General features: G+C 44.5%; 1 long non-coding RNA gene across 1 annotated transcript in view; it reads right to left on the reverse strand.

Moving 5' to 3' along the window:
• Positions 1-1,495: 1,495 nt before the first annotated feature.
• Positions 1,496-17,696, reverse strand: part of LOC309626078 — a 37,501-nt gene continuing 21,300 nt past the window's right edge. Inside the window, exons 2-3 of the long non-coding RNA XR_014242950.1 lie at positions 4,150-16,891; positions 1,496-3,496 (exon numbers count right to left, since the gene is read on the reverse strand). This is a non-coding gene — a long non-coding RNA (uncharacterized lncRNA). The remainder of the gene's footprint in view (positions 3,497-4,149; positions 16,892-17,696) is intronic.

Genomic DNA, 17,696 nt, shown 5'->3' on the forward strand with positions numbered 1-17,696 from the left:
ACAGCCCCAAGTCAACTCTGATCCCCCCCAATTCACTCCGCTGTCGGCAGCTGGGATGGAGGTGGACAGCGGGGAAAGTAGGCAGGAAGGCTGTTGGAACTAGAAGAGGAGCTTTTCCAAAGGCACGGACGCCCCTTTCCTGGCCGGGAAGCACGAGCATCACCATCTCGCTTTATCAACTGGCCCTTCTCTTGAATTGGAAAAATCACCTAGGTAACATATTACTTATGTAAGTACTGTAGAATACTTATCACTTAAAGCGTTATTGTTATTATTATCATTTATTTATTTATTTTTATTTTTGGCTGCGTTGGGTCTTTGTTGCTGCATGTGGGCTTTCTCTAGTTGCGGCGAGTGGGGGCTACTCTTTGTTGCGGTGCGCGGGCTTCTCATTGCGGTGGCTTCTCTTGTTGCAGAGCACGGGCTCTAGGCACGCGGGCTTCAGTAGTTGTGGCTCGCGGGCTCAGTAGCTGTGGCTCGCGGGCTCTAGAGCGCAGGCTCAGTAGTTGTGGCCCACGGGCTTAGTTGCTCCGCGGCATGTGGGATCTTCCCGGACCAGGGCTCGAACCCATGTCCCCTGCGTTGGCAGGTGTATCTTAACCACTGTGCCACCAGGGAAGCCCTTATTATTATTGTTTTAAATCTTCTGAAAAGGCAAACATTAACCACCATCTCAGAAATATAATAATTTCAATGGTAAACAGAGGACATTTTTGTTTCATTTTATCTTTTTTATTAAGGTGTAATTGACATACAACATGATATTAGTTTCAGGTATATGACATAATGGTTCAATATTTGGATATATCGCAAAATGATTACCACACTAAGTCTAGTGAAGTAGACTCTACTCAAGCAGAGAACATTTTTTCGTGTGTGATTCAGTTATACGTACATACATATGTATATATTCTTTTTCATCTTCTTTTCCATTGTGGTTTATTACAGGATATTGGATCCAGTTCCCTGTGCTGTACCGTAGGACCTTGTTGCTTATCTCTTTTATGTATAGTAGTTTGTAGAGAACACTGCTGAAATGCAGAATTAAAGTAAAGGTGTTTTCTCCTGCTAGAGTTGTTTCTGAAGAGGTCTTGGCTCAAACTCCTGCAGTGCGTCGAACCCCATCATCACACTGTGTACTGTGGATCTCGGCCACGCCAGAGGGCAAATGCTGACTCACAAAGGGAAACCAAGAGAACTGCCAGCCTCTGCTGTATCAGATCAAGTCAGCTGTGGACGTGCTTTTCCTCAGTCCCACGTGCCCAGGCCCCCGGAGGCTCAGGCAGCTCGTGAGGCTTCTTCTCTGCGCGTCAGTCAGAGGAAGGGCACAGGGACACGTCGCAGCCTGACCTCCACCACCACTGACTCACACTCACTCAACACGTGCAAATCCAGCGGAAATAATAAATGGGCTATAGAACCTTTTACAAGAAATAGCAGGACTTTTGAGGATGGGAGGAAAACAAGCTCTTTTGGAGAACGTGGTTTATGTTCCTTTCTTTTTTTTTTTTTTTTTTCAGTTTTCTTTATTCTGCCTTAGGAGGCATTTGTGATTTGTACGTTCTGTAGAAAAGAGGAGCATGGAAATTCTAAATACGATCCAGGAATCTTCAGTGTCACTATTTCTGAAAAACGGAAGCCAGTTTTTAAAAATGATAAATGGTGCTCAAGTCACGTTCTGCTTTAAAAGTTTGTAACAAATACAGACGAATTAAAAAGAAAAAAAAGCTAAATGCAGTACATGCATTAAAAAATTTCAAATAGATGAGAAGGACATAAAAGATGAAAATAAAAGTTTTCTTTTATGCCTCCTCTACCTAAAGATAGCCATTATTAACAATTTCTTATATATCCTTCCAGAGTTTTCCATGTGTACACAACATTGAAAAAAACATTTTAAAATTTGTATACAATATTATGACACCTTTTTTGAATAATTATTTATTATATACTTAATAATATATTGGCATGCTTTATTTCAACACATACAGATTTACTTTATTATTTTTAATAGCTACATAGTATTCTTTCTATAAATGTACTTTATATACCAGTCCCCTATTCATGGACATTTAAGTTATCTTCAGAGTTTTAAAAATATTACAATATTGCAGTGAATATTCTTTATTCATATATTTTTGTACATGCACAAATATATCCGTAGGGTAAATTCCTAAAAGCTGAGTTGCCAAGTCAAAGGGTTTGTACATAAAATTTTTTTACAGATATTACCATGGCCTCCATAGAGGCCTTTATATCTGACCATCAATCAATGAAGGGAGTTTCCCTAAATCCTCACCTATCCTAGGTTTTATAAAACTTTTAAGTCTTTGCCAACTGATATGGAAAAAAAAAAAAAGTCTTCTTTGTTTCAATTTGCATTTCTCCCATAAATGTCTCCATTTCAATTTTTAGCAAAAAGAAGGCAAAACATGCTGTGCTGAGTGGTTTGCAATTGCAGAAAGAGCGATTTGTGACCAGCAACATTTTGCGTCCCTTGACCTAATTATGTCCGCTCTCCAGATATTTTCACGAAGCAGGTAGCTTTTGAGAAAATCCAAAAAAGGTAGAGTCGGAGATGGTTTATTTATAAACGAGTCTGTCGGTGAGGAAACACTGATGCCGATGTCCGGGCACTGTTCCGACTCTGCAGCTCTGCAGCGGCCTGCAGGGCTGCGGATCGCAGGGATGTCGTCGACAGCTGGAACGCTCTGCGGTCCAGCACTGACCTGGCCTCGGCGCCTGAGCAGAGCCAGGCTTGCTGGAGGTACGCCCTCCTAAAGCAGCCCTTTGTTTTCACTTCTGGGGAGCTGGCAGGGGAGCAGCTGTTTAGAATTTCATAAATAAGGCATGGATTAACTCGGCTGGTTTTCTTTATCTCACTGCCCCTGCCCCTGTAGTGACCCTATTGGGTGTCACAGCAGGTACAGAATGAGCAGATCCAGGGCAGGGGAATCTGTCCGTCTGCGCACAGATTTCCAGCTGCTCACCACCTCCCTTGGTCATCTTTGGAGGCCACGCTTGCTTCCTTTGTGACACGGATTGCCACACAACTGACTTGTTCACCCACATGACTCCAGCTGTATCTGGATGGTTTAAACGTGGCCCATCAGGTCGGGCATCAGGGAATAGGCACATTCTAAGTGCTGCATGGGTCCTGGCCCCAGAGCAGCCCAGTGGCCGCCTCTTCCTTCCCAGATGCTTTTTCTTGGGCCACATGGAAAAGTCACCATACGGCACAGCGGTTAACACTCAGGTCTGGAATCCCATGTGCTGCGGTTTGAATCTTGGCTCCTCCCATTAATTACTGCGTGGCCTAGAGGAAGCTACTTAACGTCTCTGTGCCTCAGAGTCACAGAAGATCATCATACCTAACGCATGGGCTTCAGATGGAATGATCACAAACAAGACCAGTACTTGGCCTAAAGTTCCAAAAATGTTGCCTGTTGTTATTACAACCAGCCTGTGAGACTCCAGCTCTCCTGAGAGGAAGAACCTATATGTGGTGGCCCCCAAGCTGTAAGCTTATTCAGCTTTCTGCTTTGCGGAGAACTGCTTGTCTCTTTCTTGGTATGCACTCCTGACGCTGCGGTATTGAGCGTAAAAAAGGAAAATGGCTTGCGGCCAGTTTCGTTCCAGGTGCCTGCTCTGGATCTAAGAGCCCCTGGTTGTTCCCCAGAAGAAGGACGTGCTGCCCTGAGGGGGAAGTCTGTATCTCCAAAGAATGGCCCATAAGGCATGCTGACGCATAGATAGTGATGCATAGATAGTGATGCATAGATAGTGATGCATAGATAGTGATGCATAGATAGTGATGCATAGATAGTGATGCATAGATAGTGGCGCATAGATAGTGGCGCATAGATAGTGGCGCATAGATAGTGGCGCATAGATAGTGGCGCATAGATAGTGGCGCATAGATAGTGGCGCATAGATAGTGGCGACAGAATTATGTGGAAATACAAGGTTTGCTGATTTGTTGTCTGGTATTCGTTCCGTACTAAACCTATATATACATTCATGCTCTTTGAATGAACTTGCCTTGCAACCATCAGTTGTCTTGGCCCTTCTGACCCCATACTGGTGCTTTTCAGTTCCTTACCCCTCACCGCCAGGAACTTCTAGCTTTCTGCAGCCAGTCTGCGGCACCTATATTCCATTTTCAGATTGGAGTGGCAGTGAACTAGGAAGTGCAGGATTCATCAGAAATCATTTCTCTTCTTTCGCCTGTCTTGACCTACTGTATCTGGTTTATTGCTACACCTACTTTTCACGCGAAGACGCAGACTTTTCAGCAGCAGGACTCACGAGAGAGGGCTTTCGGCCTCAGCGTAGCTGCGTCTCAGAGTTCTGCATTCTGTACACAGCTGCGTTTTCTCCTACACCTCCCACCAAATGTGGTTGTGGACTCAGGGCAGCTATACTCATGAAGGGGCTTGGCATAGACAGTGTCCAGATGTGGGAACACAGCTACATGGAAACACCCTGCTCACTGGTCAGGATCAGGCTGAAAGAGATTAAGAGTCAGAGAGAACTTTCTCCGAGATCTAATCTCACGCCCCTTTGCTTCCACCCTCTTGCTCATGGCGTTCACGCCATGAGGAAGAGGAGGTAGAAATCAAGGATGCTTTACAGCGATTTGTGCGCCCCTGAGCCACAAGACAGTTCATTTCTGATGGGATACCTTCCACCTGGTGCAGAGTTAATCCGCTCCCAGAGGCAGTGCGTGACAAAGAGATAACTACCAGGTGTGTGCTGGTTAAATAGCAAATCATAAATTCAAAAGAGTTACGCAATCTGGCAACGTGACTGAGGGTGGCTGTTTTGCAGAGAGAACAGGTTCAATACCATGAGGAGCACTGATGCCTCAGACCTAATTTACAGTTTCCAGGAAACATAGGGGACAGTGAAGTTAAACTGCCCCAAGGTGCACATGCTGGATCTTTCCTGAAGGTGAAACATACTGCAGGAAAACTGGCCTGGAATCTTCAAAGTCATCATTATAGGAAAAAAATGGGAGAGTGGCCTAGGTGAAAAGAGACACAGTACCCAAAAGCAAGGTGCAAACCTTAATTAGATCCTTGTTCAAAAAAGTAAAGGAGAACAACCATAAAAGACATTTAGGGACAATTGGAGATACTGAAGGATAGGCTGATTCTTAGGTGGCACTATAGAATTATGGCTAATTTTTCTGCGCATGAAAATGGCCTTCTGGTTACCAGGAGAATGTTCTTATTCTTGGGGGATGTCTGCCACAGTAATTAGGAGTAAAGCATTATGATGCATGTGGATAACTTTCCAATAACTGAAGAGTGAGAGGGAGTAAACGTGGCAAATAGGAGAATTGTTGAATCTAGATGGAGGTTGGTCCTGGGAGGGTTGTTCCAGGCTGAATCTAGGTGTTTGTTGTCCTATTTTTTTCCCAACTTTTCTCTAAGTTTGAAAACGTACAAAATGAGAAGTAGAGAGGGAAAGGAGCGTTTATGGATCTAGGGGCTGGCGGCTATTTTGGGCAGCCTTTGTGGCACAACTCAGCTTAAGCCTGGCCAGCATTTTCCCTTGGGAAGGGGGGAGGCCTTTGACACCATGTCTGTTCTTAAGTTGAGAACTGTCTTGCTGTGGGTGCCTCATCCCCTGATTCCGGACCAAGAGGACACCTTTGTGGAGTCAGCAGTGTCTCCAGGCCCCAGGGTTCTGAAGGCCACCATCCTACAGGGGCAGGGTGTACCAGGCCTATTTCCCCTTATAGAACACACCCTCCATCTGCCCTCATTTGGTGCAGAAGACAAGGCTAGGTTTCTACATCACCTCCTTTCTATATCACCATGTAGAAAACAGGATTGTTAGATGTCAGATGTTATGTACTTACAGAGTGGAAACTTTGCACCATTGCTCAGAGTACAAGGTAATATCAAATTTTTAAGAAATAATTGAACATTGTGTTGTTCTTGTATCTTATGCTTGGACTCCATAATTTAACCCAAGGAAAGAATTCTCTAATAGTCGGCCTTTGGGGCACAGGCAGTAGAGCGAGCTCTGGGGTAAGAAGGCCTTTTAGAAGAATGGTTCAAATCATTGAACCTTGAAGGCAGACCCCCTCCTTGATGAGAGGCAACAGACCATTCTGAGTGACTGGAATTCACACTGTGTCTCTCACCAGAAGATAAATCTTTAACCAGCTGTAGGAAGCTTGCTTACCACAAAACTAATGAACCTTAACTGGGTATGGACGGCCAAACATGTTGACAGCAGTGGAAACCAATACCCAAGACACTGTTTGGAGAACCAAGCCAGAACTGTGATGCCCAGATGTTAACATCCATAAAATATTTGTTAAAACAAACAAACAAACAAACAAACAAAACCCCAAAGACATTGGAGGATTGGCCAAAGCAATCTTGAAAAACAAAAGTGGAGCTGGAGGAATCAGGCTCCCTGACTTCAGACTATACCACAAAGCTACAGTAATCAAAACAGTATGGTACTGGCACAAAAACAGAAATGTAGATCAATGGAATAGGCTAGAAATCCCAGAGATAAACCCACGCACCTATGGTCAATTAATCTACGACAAAGGAGGCAAGAATATACAATGGAGAAAAGACAGACAGTCTCTTCAATAAGTGGTGCTGGGAAAACTGGACAGTTACATGCAAAAGAATGAAACTTTTAATTTTTATTAAAGAAACAAATAAAATCTATCATCTGCTTTACCATAATTTCATGAAATGAAGTGCACTTTAATTTCAAACAAGAAGTAAGGACATGATTGGAGAATGAAGATGCCTGGGTGGGGGGCCTAGATGAGAAGAATAACCAGATGGGTGAAGGCGGTTAAGGTGTTAGCACCCTCAATTAGAATGCTGTCCAAAAGAACAGAGCAAAAAAGCATCTAAAGGATCAAAGGAGGGATGATTATGGTCAAAAACGTTTCTTGCCCTACATTTTTGATGTCTTCTTATGTTGCTGACACTTTATAATAAAATGTTAAAGGTTTACTCTACATCAGAAAACAATTATGCTGCATATATGTGATGATGTGTGTATGTAAATCATTTTATATTTTTAAAATGCTATTTAATTCATTTAAACCTCACAACAGGAATATGAGATTCTCACCATAAACTTGGTCATCCTATGTCTCACTTTACATCGGAAACCAAAGCTCCCAAATGAATCCCTGATGAATCAGCAAACGTCCTAAGATTTGTCAACAGTCAACTGGCAAATTGGTCTGGATCTGAACCTTCTGGGTGATGCTGGACTAAAGGAATCCAGAGTTTTAAAAATCAGAATCGCTATATATCTTCTTTAATGTGCCTCAAGTACCTTCCAACTATACTTCAACCCAAATAAACATAGAATCCAAATGAAATAGTCCAGAAGTTAACAGTGGCCATGATACAAGTTAATTCTGGAGACAAAACTTGCCTGAAACAGACGTGGAAAAAGAACCCATGTGAGAGGATTAGGTCGCCATCACAGCCTTGGGATCCTCTAGAAAGCAGAGGCTGAGGCGGGATTTAGGTGTGGACACTTGTCTGCGAGGAGCAAGTCCAAAGCACTGGGCGACAGGGCAGCGGGCTGTGACGTTGGAGAGATGCAGGGCAGCGATGTGGTCCATTGTACCACAAGCCTTAGACACAGCAGGCCGCATGGGAGCTTGTTCAAGGGGCACTCGGGGCTTCTCTGGAAGGGTCTACAGGGAAGCCACATCTCAGAATGATCCCCGGAAGAGACGCGGGGGTGGTGGTGTCTGCCCCGCTCCCTCCCACCCCCTCTCCCAGCAGCACCATCTCATCCATCCATCGGGACCTTACACCTTACACTTTCCTGTGTGCCAATGGCTACCCGAAAGCCAGATTCCAGGCCCTGGGACTTGGTATTTGGTACAAGCCTGAAAGAAAAGGGACTTGGGGTTCCGACAGAGAGAGAGGATGGAGGGAGAGAGGAAGCGGGAGAGAGAGAAGAAGAGGGAGCAAATCTCAAGAGGCTTGTGTCCCGTACAATCAATATCACCTCCTGGTAACTATGAAGCCACTTAGTGATATTCAGAATTCTCTGTACCAGTTAAGACATGAGGTAGCATGAGGATGGTTTTCAGTGCCCAGAAATACTTTATGAAGGAGCCAGTCAGCAAGAAAACACGGACGCTTTTAAGCAGACACGGTTAGATTTTAGTAGGAGCCACGAGTGACCATTTAAAGTCAAACATTTTGCCAAAGACTGAGCATACTGAAAATTACTTAGGTCTCAGGTCTATAAGAACTAGAAGTTGTTTGATTCCAGCTTAAATATTAATTATCAGAGGCATTTGCATTGTCTTAGATTGGGTTCCTCCAGAAGCTGCCCTGAAATATGAGAATGTGAATACAGGCAGCTTATTTACTGCAGGTGAAGGAGAGACAGTGGACTAGGGAGAAGTGAGGGATGGAGGGAAGACGTGTGGCTTCAGGCAGATCATCACCCTGGGTAACTGCATATTACACTGCTGGGGACTCTGGGGGCCCAGAGTGAGACACTCTCCAGAGTAATTGCATCCAAGGGGCAAGGGAGCTGGGGTATTTACACACTGGCTTCTGGCAGTGTCCTGTTGAGAGCTTCTCCCAAGGGTTCTTATGTCTCCAGAACTTCCAGCCTGCTTTGTGGGAGGACAAAATGGTCTCCAGCTGCCGGATACACTCTCAGGCAGAGATGCAGATGCTGGCAACTGGAGGCCAGGCCTTTGCACTGGGGGCAGGGCACCCAGACAACGGGCTGTGGGTGACTTTGTCACCTCTCAGGGTGAGGTGACTCAGCAGACACCTCCAGATATCACGGTGCTTTCTAAGTTTTAGAAGTGTTTAATATTGCTAACACTAGATCCCTTTTTTTGTGAAGTAGATGCTTTAAGTCACTTTGAATGCATTCATCTAGAATGCTTTCTTCTTTGCAAAATTAAACTTAAAAAAAATTACTGTGTAGGTAGCTAAAATCAGAAAACTTTGAGGTTGGAAAATCTGTGCTTTTCTTTTTCCTGTGAGAGGCATATTCCTACAAAAAACTTAAATACTTTTAGAAGATAACTAATCTTGCCAGTTGTCTGAATTGTGGAGGTGAGAGACTGTTCAATCAGGATGACTAAAATTTTTTTTTAATAAATTTATTTATTTATTTATTTGTTTGTTTTTGGCTGCATTGGGTCTTCGTTGCTGCACGCGGGCTTTCTCTAGTTGCAGCAAGCGGGGGCTACTCTTGTTGCGGCGTGTGGTCGTCTCATTGTGGTGGCTTCTCTTTGTTGTGGTGCATGGTCTTCAGTAGTTGTGGCATGCAGGCTTCAGTAGTTGTGGCTCGCGGGCTCTAGAGTGCAGGCTCAGTAGTTGTGGTGCACGGGCTTAGTTGCTCCACAGCATGTGGGATCTTCCCGGACCAGGGCTCGAACCCATGTCCCCTGCATTGGCAGGTGGGTTCTTAACCACAGTGCCACCAGAGAAGTCCCCAGGATGACTAAATTTAACTAAGAAGGGAAGCAGGCTCAGTAGACACGTTGAAAATAGGCACAGTAGCGGAGGACTCCCAACTTCAGTCCAGCAGATGCCGCCCCAACGTTCAAGGCGTCCTGGTCAAAGGCAGATGGAAAATTCTTGGCCACTCTACATGAGCAGAGGATGGTCAAGCAGGTATTGATGAAGTATTAATGCACCTAACTTTTGTTCATTTATTTTATTACTAGCATAATAAACACCAATTTTTCTCAGTTGAAACATAGAAAGAATCCAAGCACCAAAATGATGTCCTTGATGTGAAGACCAGCGCTAGGAGGACTCGAGCGTAACTGCTGTAGTTTTTTTTTTTTTCTTAATTGAAGTATAGTTGATGTACAATATTATATGTTACAGGTGTACAATATAGTGATTCACACTTTTTGAAGTTTAGACTCCATTGGTAGTTACTATAAAATATTGACTATATGATGATTGCTGTAGTTTTTGTCGCTTGGTACGTAAAGCCCTCTTGTGAGTGTTCCCAAACCAGGCTTGGGTAAAACCTTCCCATCACGACGACCTCAAGTGAGTGTCTGCAACGCGTTCATCTCTGTTCTTAAGGTTTCAAGCTGTGGTCTCACATTTAGAACCCACATTCCCCATGCCAGGGATTTTCCTGGTTGATGATATTTTTTAGAGGATATTAGATCGTTTATTTATTACACATGATAATGGATGATACGTAAGGTTCATTCCCGTCTATAACTTTATCTAGTACCATAATTCAATTTAGATACATTGCACAGGATGTTCTCACCTGGACCTTGCCTGTGTTGAATCCCACCCCATATCATCCTTCTTGCCTATTTCTCAGTATTCTTCTCATTCTCCAGTATCCTCTGCTGGTTTGGGGCTTTGTCTTAGGGCTCCTTTCCTAGTTCATAAACGTTTCCTCTACAGTTCTTCAGAGTCTTATGCTTTGTTTAACCATGTTTACATTAAAAAAAAAAACAACTTTTAAACCTTTAAGCAAATGAATACTCCAAAAATGTGGAAAAGTCACCAATTAAGTAAACAAGCACGATTCTTATAAACAAGCTCAGAAACAAGCACAATTCTTATAAACACTTCTGTGAACTGTATTAAGTTGGAAATAGGTGTTGTAGAAACATCTCGATTTAATTTTAAGACTATGAAGTCAACAAATGCTTAGAAATATAAGTATTTCCTCCGAAGAATCACTACCCACGTGTCACCAGTCTGTAAATGAACAGCCACAGTGATTCTTTGATGTTTGTGCATTCGTTGCTGGGAGTGGTCACACGCACTCTAATCTGAGCCTCAGTGGTTTTTTTCCATCTATTACATGGGAATAATAATACCTACCTTGTAAGTGTGTTGCGAGGATTAAAGAAGACCATGCATATACAACACAGCACTATGTTCAATAAATTATTGTGCTCAATTAGCTATGGTTATGCAAGACATTTTCACCCCTGTTTGTAGTAAAAATTGAAGTGATTAAAAATTCAGCTTCTGACCACCACAACCCTCTCCTCTAACTGCCTCCCCAAAGGGCTGATGATGTGACAGACGTCCAGGTGATGCGGAAGGAAGCAGAATGCAGGGCCTCTCCAGAGTCCTGTGCTGATGCCCCACTGGCTGTTCTTGCTGTTTCTTGTTCTTGTTTTTCTTCTTCCTTTCACCTCCGTGGTCAAAAACATAGCTGACGAAATACGTAAAATATCCCGGCATGATGAAGGGATTTTGGGTGGATGGCAGTCACCTCGAGCGTCTTGGACAGTCCCCAGCCTCCGTAGTGAAGGTCGGTTGAGTTACTCCAGAACCCAAAAGAAAACAATTAAATAGGCAGAGAAGGATTTTACTTCAGAATTGTATTTATGCTTTATTTCATTTTTTTTTTTGCCGTGTTGGGTCTTTGTTGCTGCATGTAGGCTTTTCTAGTTGCGGCGAGTGGGGGCTACTCTTTGTTGCGGTGCGCAGGCTTCTCATTGTGGTGGTTTCTCTTGCTGTGGAGCACAGGCTCTAGGTGCGTGGGCTTCAGTAGTTGTGGCACACGGGCTTCAGTAGTTGTGGCTCGCAGGCTCTAGAGCACAGGCTCAGTAGTTGTGGTGCACGGGCTTAGTTGCTCCGCAGCATGTGGGATCTTCCCAGACCAGGGCTTGAACCCGTGTCCCCTGCATTGGGAGCATGGAGTCTTAACCACTGCGCCACCAGGGAATCCCCTATTTATTTTTTAATATTTTAATGTCTCTCCTCCATTCTTTTTTTAAAAAAATATTTATTTATTTATTTTATTTTGGTTGTGTTGGGTCTTAGTTGCAGCAGGCAGTCTCCTTTGTTATGGCTTATGGGCTCCTTAGTTGTAGCTCACTGTCTTCTTAGTTGCAGCACGTGGGCTCTTTAGTTGCGGCACGTGGGCTCCGTAGTTGCAGTTTGCCAGCTCCTTAGTTGTGACATGCGAACTCTTAGTTGCAGCATGCATGTGAGATCTAGTTCCCGGACCAGGGATCGAACCTGGGTCCCCTGCATTGGGAGCACAGAGTCTTAACCACTGCGCCACCAGGGAAGCCCCTGCTTTATTTCATTTTAAATTCGACATTTCCTTTGTGGAGGTAAGAGCAAGCCCATCTCCACTCATTACTTAGACAGTACAGTGGTTTGAACTGTGTCCCCCTAAAAGCATGTCTGTCTGGAACCTCAGAATGGGACCTAAGTTAGAACAGGGTCTTTGCAGATGTAATTAGTTAAGAATTCCCAGGGGCAATAATCTTGGCTTCAGGGTGGTCTCTAAATCTACTGACTGCAGTATGCTAACACATATGTATGGAATCTAAGGGGAAAAAAGGTCATGAAGAACCTAGGGGCAAGACGGGAATAAAGACACAGACCTACTAGAGAATGGACTTGAGGATAGGGGGAGGGGGAGGGGTGAGATGTGACAAATTGAGAGAGTGTCATGGACATATATACACTACCAAACGTAAAATAGATAGCTAGTGAGAAGCAACCACATAGCACAGGGAGATCAGTTCAGTGCTTTGTGACCACCTAGAGGGCTGGGATAGGGAGGGTGGGAGGGAGGGAGATGCAAGAGGGAGGAGATATGGGAACATATGTATATGTATAACTGATTCACTTTGTTATAAAGCAGAAACTAACACACCATTGTAAAGCAATTATACTCCAATAAAGATGTTAAAAAATAAATAAATAAAATAAATAAATCTAATGACTGGTATCCTTCTAAGAATAAGGTGGTGTGAAGATGGAAAGCAGGGATTGGAGGGTTGCTGCTGCAAGCCAAGGGGTGCCGAGGCCACCGGAAGCTGGAAGGAGTAGGGAAGGATCCTCCTCTAGAGACTTCGACGGGAATGTAGTTCTGCTGACACCTTAATTTTGGACTTCTAGCCTCCAGAACTGGGAGAGAATAAATTTTTGTTGTTTTCAGCCACCAAGTTTGTGGCACTTTGTTATGACAGCCCTAGGAAACGACTACAGACAGGAAAATCCCACCTGTGCCCACACTGTGGAAAGGGGAGAAATAATCAAAACTCCTCCCCTCCTTCACTCCACCTCTGTCTCCTCTGCTTTACTTGTCTACACAGTGCTCACCACAACGCAACACATTACTTGTTTTTCTTTTTGCTTGTTGTTGCCTCTCCCCCACTAGGGCGTAAGCTCCACGGGGCCGGGGTTTTCCATCCTGGTAACTGCTGTACCCCTGCAGCCTAGAACTATGCCTGCCATACAGTAGATGCTCAGTAAACGTTTATTGAGCTTAGGAATAAATGAAAGAATGAAACAGGCAGGAGTCCCGGGAATTGCCTAGTGTAATTTTTTCCTTCTTATAACACACAAAAATAAGAAGAAGACTAAGAGGATTCGGGGAGAGGAATCAATAAGGGAGTGAATGGCAGAGGGTCGGGAAGACCAGAGCTGCTAGTCTGATGACCGAGGGTTCAGGGTGAGGACGGAAAGATGGATTGGGGCCTGAGTGTGAAAGGCCTTGCATCTGGGTAAAGAATTTGGACTTATCCTGAAGCAGTGGAAAGCCAATGGGTTAATTTAAAGCAGAGGAGTGATAGAGGTTTTCACAGAATTGCTCGGAAGCAGTGGCAGTGATGAATTCAGGAGGCGAGAGAAGAGTGGCAGGAAGTGAAGTAAGAGATGCCAATGGCCCGAGGGGAAGTCGCCCCATCTGAAGTGTGAGGACAGCCCTGGAGAGGGATTGGAAGGGGGCGGAGAGGGGATCAACCTACGGGGGGGGGGGCCCAGCATGGCTCCCAGGTGTTCCCCGTGGGGGCTGAGCGCCTGGTACTGGACAGCATAAGAGATGGAGCAAGTTCGAGGTGGCACATACAAGTCTGGGCGCCCATGGAACATTCGAGTGGAGATGTCCAATAGAGGTTGGACAGATGATAGGTCTGGAACTCAGGAAAGAGGGGAAAAGCTAAGGACCTATCACTGGGAGACACTGACAGAGATGCAGGTGGGAGAGTAGATGAGACCACCCTGGTTGGGTGTAGATAGAAAGAAAGGGAATTCAAGAATAGACCTCTCGGGAACAGGAAGTAAAGATATCTACGTGCATGCACACTGTGTCCCAGAGCCTGAGCAAAAGCAAGCTCAAAATGCTTACAGCTCTTTAGAGAAGGGCCATCCTTTGGTACTAAGTTAATATTTTTAATGATTCTGTTCTATTTGTCTTTTATCAAGCTTATCAATAATGAACCAACAATACTAATGTGGATAAGATAATAGACTCTACACTAAAAGAAAGATAATTATAACAAGTCTCAATCATCCAAGATAAACACAGGAAATGGGAGTGACGGGCATTAAATTGGACCCAGAACACAAACAGGGTTTCCTGTTAGTGGAAGAGAGTAACACAAAGAACCTACAATGTTTGAAAATATCCTTCATCCTGGATGGACGGTATGGTCCAAGGGCCATTTAGTTCTTTCCTGACCAGCGTGGAAAAACTTCATTCGTTCTTCTTTCTGTAAACCTACCCGGACCCTTTTGTGGTTCTACAATCACCTATCACTTGTTAACAACCTCCTTGTTAAAAGTTTCATGTAGATGAAGCACATGAGTTAGTGCTCTTGCTGTCTGATGCGGGGATTTGGGGTTTGGTTGCAGAATTCTTCCAAGAGGAGGGCCGCAGAAAGGTAGGAAGAAGACGTGTGTCTGTCTGTTGAGGCACCCCTCACATCTGCTGTGGAATTCCTGCTACCCACCAGCTGCTTCTCTTTCAACACTGAGTTCAGGTGTCAGCGTTTCTGGGAAGCTGCCCTGATCGCTACACGGCTCCTCACCTCGCCCACCATCTAAACACCCAGAGGCTACATTAGAGCATCTTGTCTAAGACCCTAGTCCTCCTCTCTACATATGTCTATCCCTGGAATGTGATTCCGTAACCATCTGTTTATCTGCCTTTCTCCACCACCAGACATGCGTTCCTTGGGACAAGGGATCCGTCTTTGTCATCTTTTGTAGAAACAGCACCCAGAATGGTCCTGTCCCAGAGCTCAGAACCAGTGACACTGACCAGCCTGCTCATTGCCTGATGGCAGCCCGGGGACCTCTGCCCAGGCAGAAGGTGCAGGTGATCTGACCTTGACCCCTGCCATTGGCCTGACTCAACTCTCTGTGTCCGAGTATCTTCCTTGTACGTCTGTTCTGCCTCTCTTGAATCTGAGGACCAGAGCAAGGAGAATCCAGGAGAGGAGGAAACTGCAAAGTCTCCTCTAGAGAAAGGAGGCACAAGATCCAAGAGGAAATGACAGGCAGCCATGAACTTGGGGTGGAGAGCACACCACACATGAAAAAGAGAGAGAAGCCATTGAAACCGGCTTGGGATGGACCACAAGTCTACATTCTGCCCTCCAAGGGGCTCCTGATCTTCCCTTCACTTGGAGAGCTGGTGACAGGGGCGGTGAGCATAGGTTTCTCTATGTGTTTACTGCCTGGACATGTAACAGTTCTTACAGCCAAATTCAACCAATGAGCGAGAGGCACCCTCACACAGTTATTCAGTTAGAGCATCCGTGTGAAGACAAGCGCTTCTATAGCAAGACTCTGTTTCCAAAGGGTATTACTGTCCACCATCTTGTTGGTGCTACTAGAATGTGAAATGGTATGACTCTTTTAATTTTTGATTATGGAAAACTTCAAACACAAAAGTAGAGAGTAGACTATAATGCCCCCCCCAACCCAGAACACTCCTTCAACACTTACCAACACTTTGCCAATCCTGTTTCATTTGTCTCTACCTCCCCTCTTTTTCTTTTGTATTAGAGTATTCTGAAGCAATTCCCAGATAACATTATTGTTTTCACGATGCCATGATCACACCCAACAAAATTATAAGTAATTCTTTGATATCATTTAGGGAATAATTGATTGCACAACAGGTATCCCTACCCATTATTTTTAATCCACAAAGACAAAAGTGATTAGCCCAAGGTCACGTGGCTGTCAGGAAGGGCACCGCACCAGACCTGGGCTCCTCTGACCTTATAGCCCAACGCACTCCCCACTGGAGCTCCCAAGCCAGAGAAATGGAAGTGGGGAGCAGTCACACAGGCTCAGAGGCAAGATCCAGCTGGTGTGTTTCTCAGTAGGTAAGATAGTGCAGCTGCAACTCTTTGTTCTTTGGGAGATTTGTTTACATCTTTTCCCAGAATCAACCCAAATGGTGTGTCGTAGACAGAACACACAACCCCCGAGCCTCGGGCTCTCTGCAGCCAGCTGCATGCGGAGGCTCAGGGGGCTCAAGCTGCTTGTTGGAGCGGGAGGGGCTCCATGTGTTCTCTGGATCTCAGAAGAAGAGTCTAGAACAGCGACAGGAAATCCACGTATTACCAACCTCCCCCTGGAGAGGAAGGACAGCCAAGCTGGAGACTTCCCAGGTAATGCTTCGGCGACCAGATCCTGTTTCCAGGTCAGGGTCCCCAGACCTGTCTGTATATTCCATTCCTTGTATACCTGCTCTGGTTCTTTTTGAACAAGACAACTGTTGGAAAGTTTCTCCCAGACAGGGGATGTTCAATAACACAGGCAGAAAACGGAGTGAGGGATACATCAGGCTGCACAAGACAACGGGAAAGGATCCCGGAGAAGGAAAAAAGGAAGAAGGTCCAGGGCAGGGTGGAGAGGGTGACCGCAGCCTGTGACTGCGGGCGCTGGTGCTACAAAGTGTGTTTATTTCCGTCATCCTGAGTCATCAGCTTCATGGGCTTCCCAGCTGCACGGCTGTGTCACTCCTGATGTTGACATGTGTTTGGGAGGCAGGAAACTTGAGAACAGAGGAAAGGAGGTTTTTAAAAAACAACAACAGCAACCAACAGCGAGATGGGAACGAGGTCATGGGGCCAAGATTCCATCCTCAGCAGGTCCTGGAACCAAAGGACATTTCAGAGCACAAAAAACAGCCTTACGTTTTTCCTATCAAAATCCCAGCAAGATATTTTGTAGATATAGACAAGATTATTCTAAAATTTATACGGAAAGGCAAAGAAAATAGAATAGCTAAAATCATTTTGAAAAAGAAGAATAAAGTAAGAGGAATCAGTATACGTGGTTTCAAGACTCACTGTATAGGGACAGTAATCAAGGCAGTGGTATTGGCACAGAGATAAACACATAGACCAGTGGGATAGAATAGAGAGCCCAGAAATAGGCTCATACAGAGGTGCCCAACTGATTTTTTACAAAGATGCAAAAACTGGTCAATGGGGGAATGATAAACTTTTTGACAAATGGTGCTAGCACCATTGGGTATCCAAAAGCAAAAAGATGAACCTCATCCTAAGTCTTTAGCTTTATACAAAAATCAACTCCAGAAAGATAATGGACTTAAACGTAAAACATAAAACTGTGATTTTTTTTTTAAAACATGGGAGTTTTTAAACCTTTTTAAAAACATGGGAAGAATCTTTGGGATTTAGGGCTGGGCAAAGAGTTCTCAGACTTAACAGCCAAAGCACGATCCATAAAAGAGAGAAATGGATGAATTGGACTTCATCAGAATTAGAATCTTTGGCTTTTTGAGACACCCTGTTAAGAGGATGAAAAAACAAGATACATAGAGAAAATATCTGTAGACCACATATCCAACAAAGGTCTAGTATCTAGAATATATAGAGAGAATTCTCAAAATTTAACAGTATAAAACAAAAAATCAAATTAGAAAATAGGCAA

Source organism: Balaenoptera borealis (assembly GCF_965194805.1).
Source record: "Balaenoptera borealis genome assembly, chromosome: 3".
Taxonomy (NCBI): domain Eukaryota; kingdom Metazoa; phylum Chordata; class Mammalia; order Artiodactyla; family Balaenopteridae; genus Balaenoptera; species Balaenoptera borealis.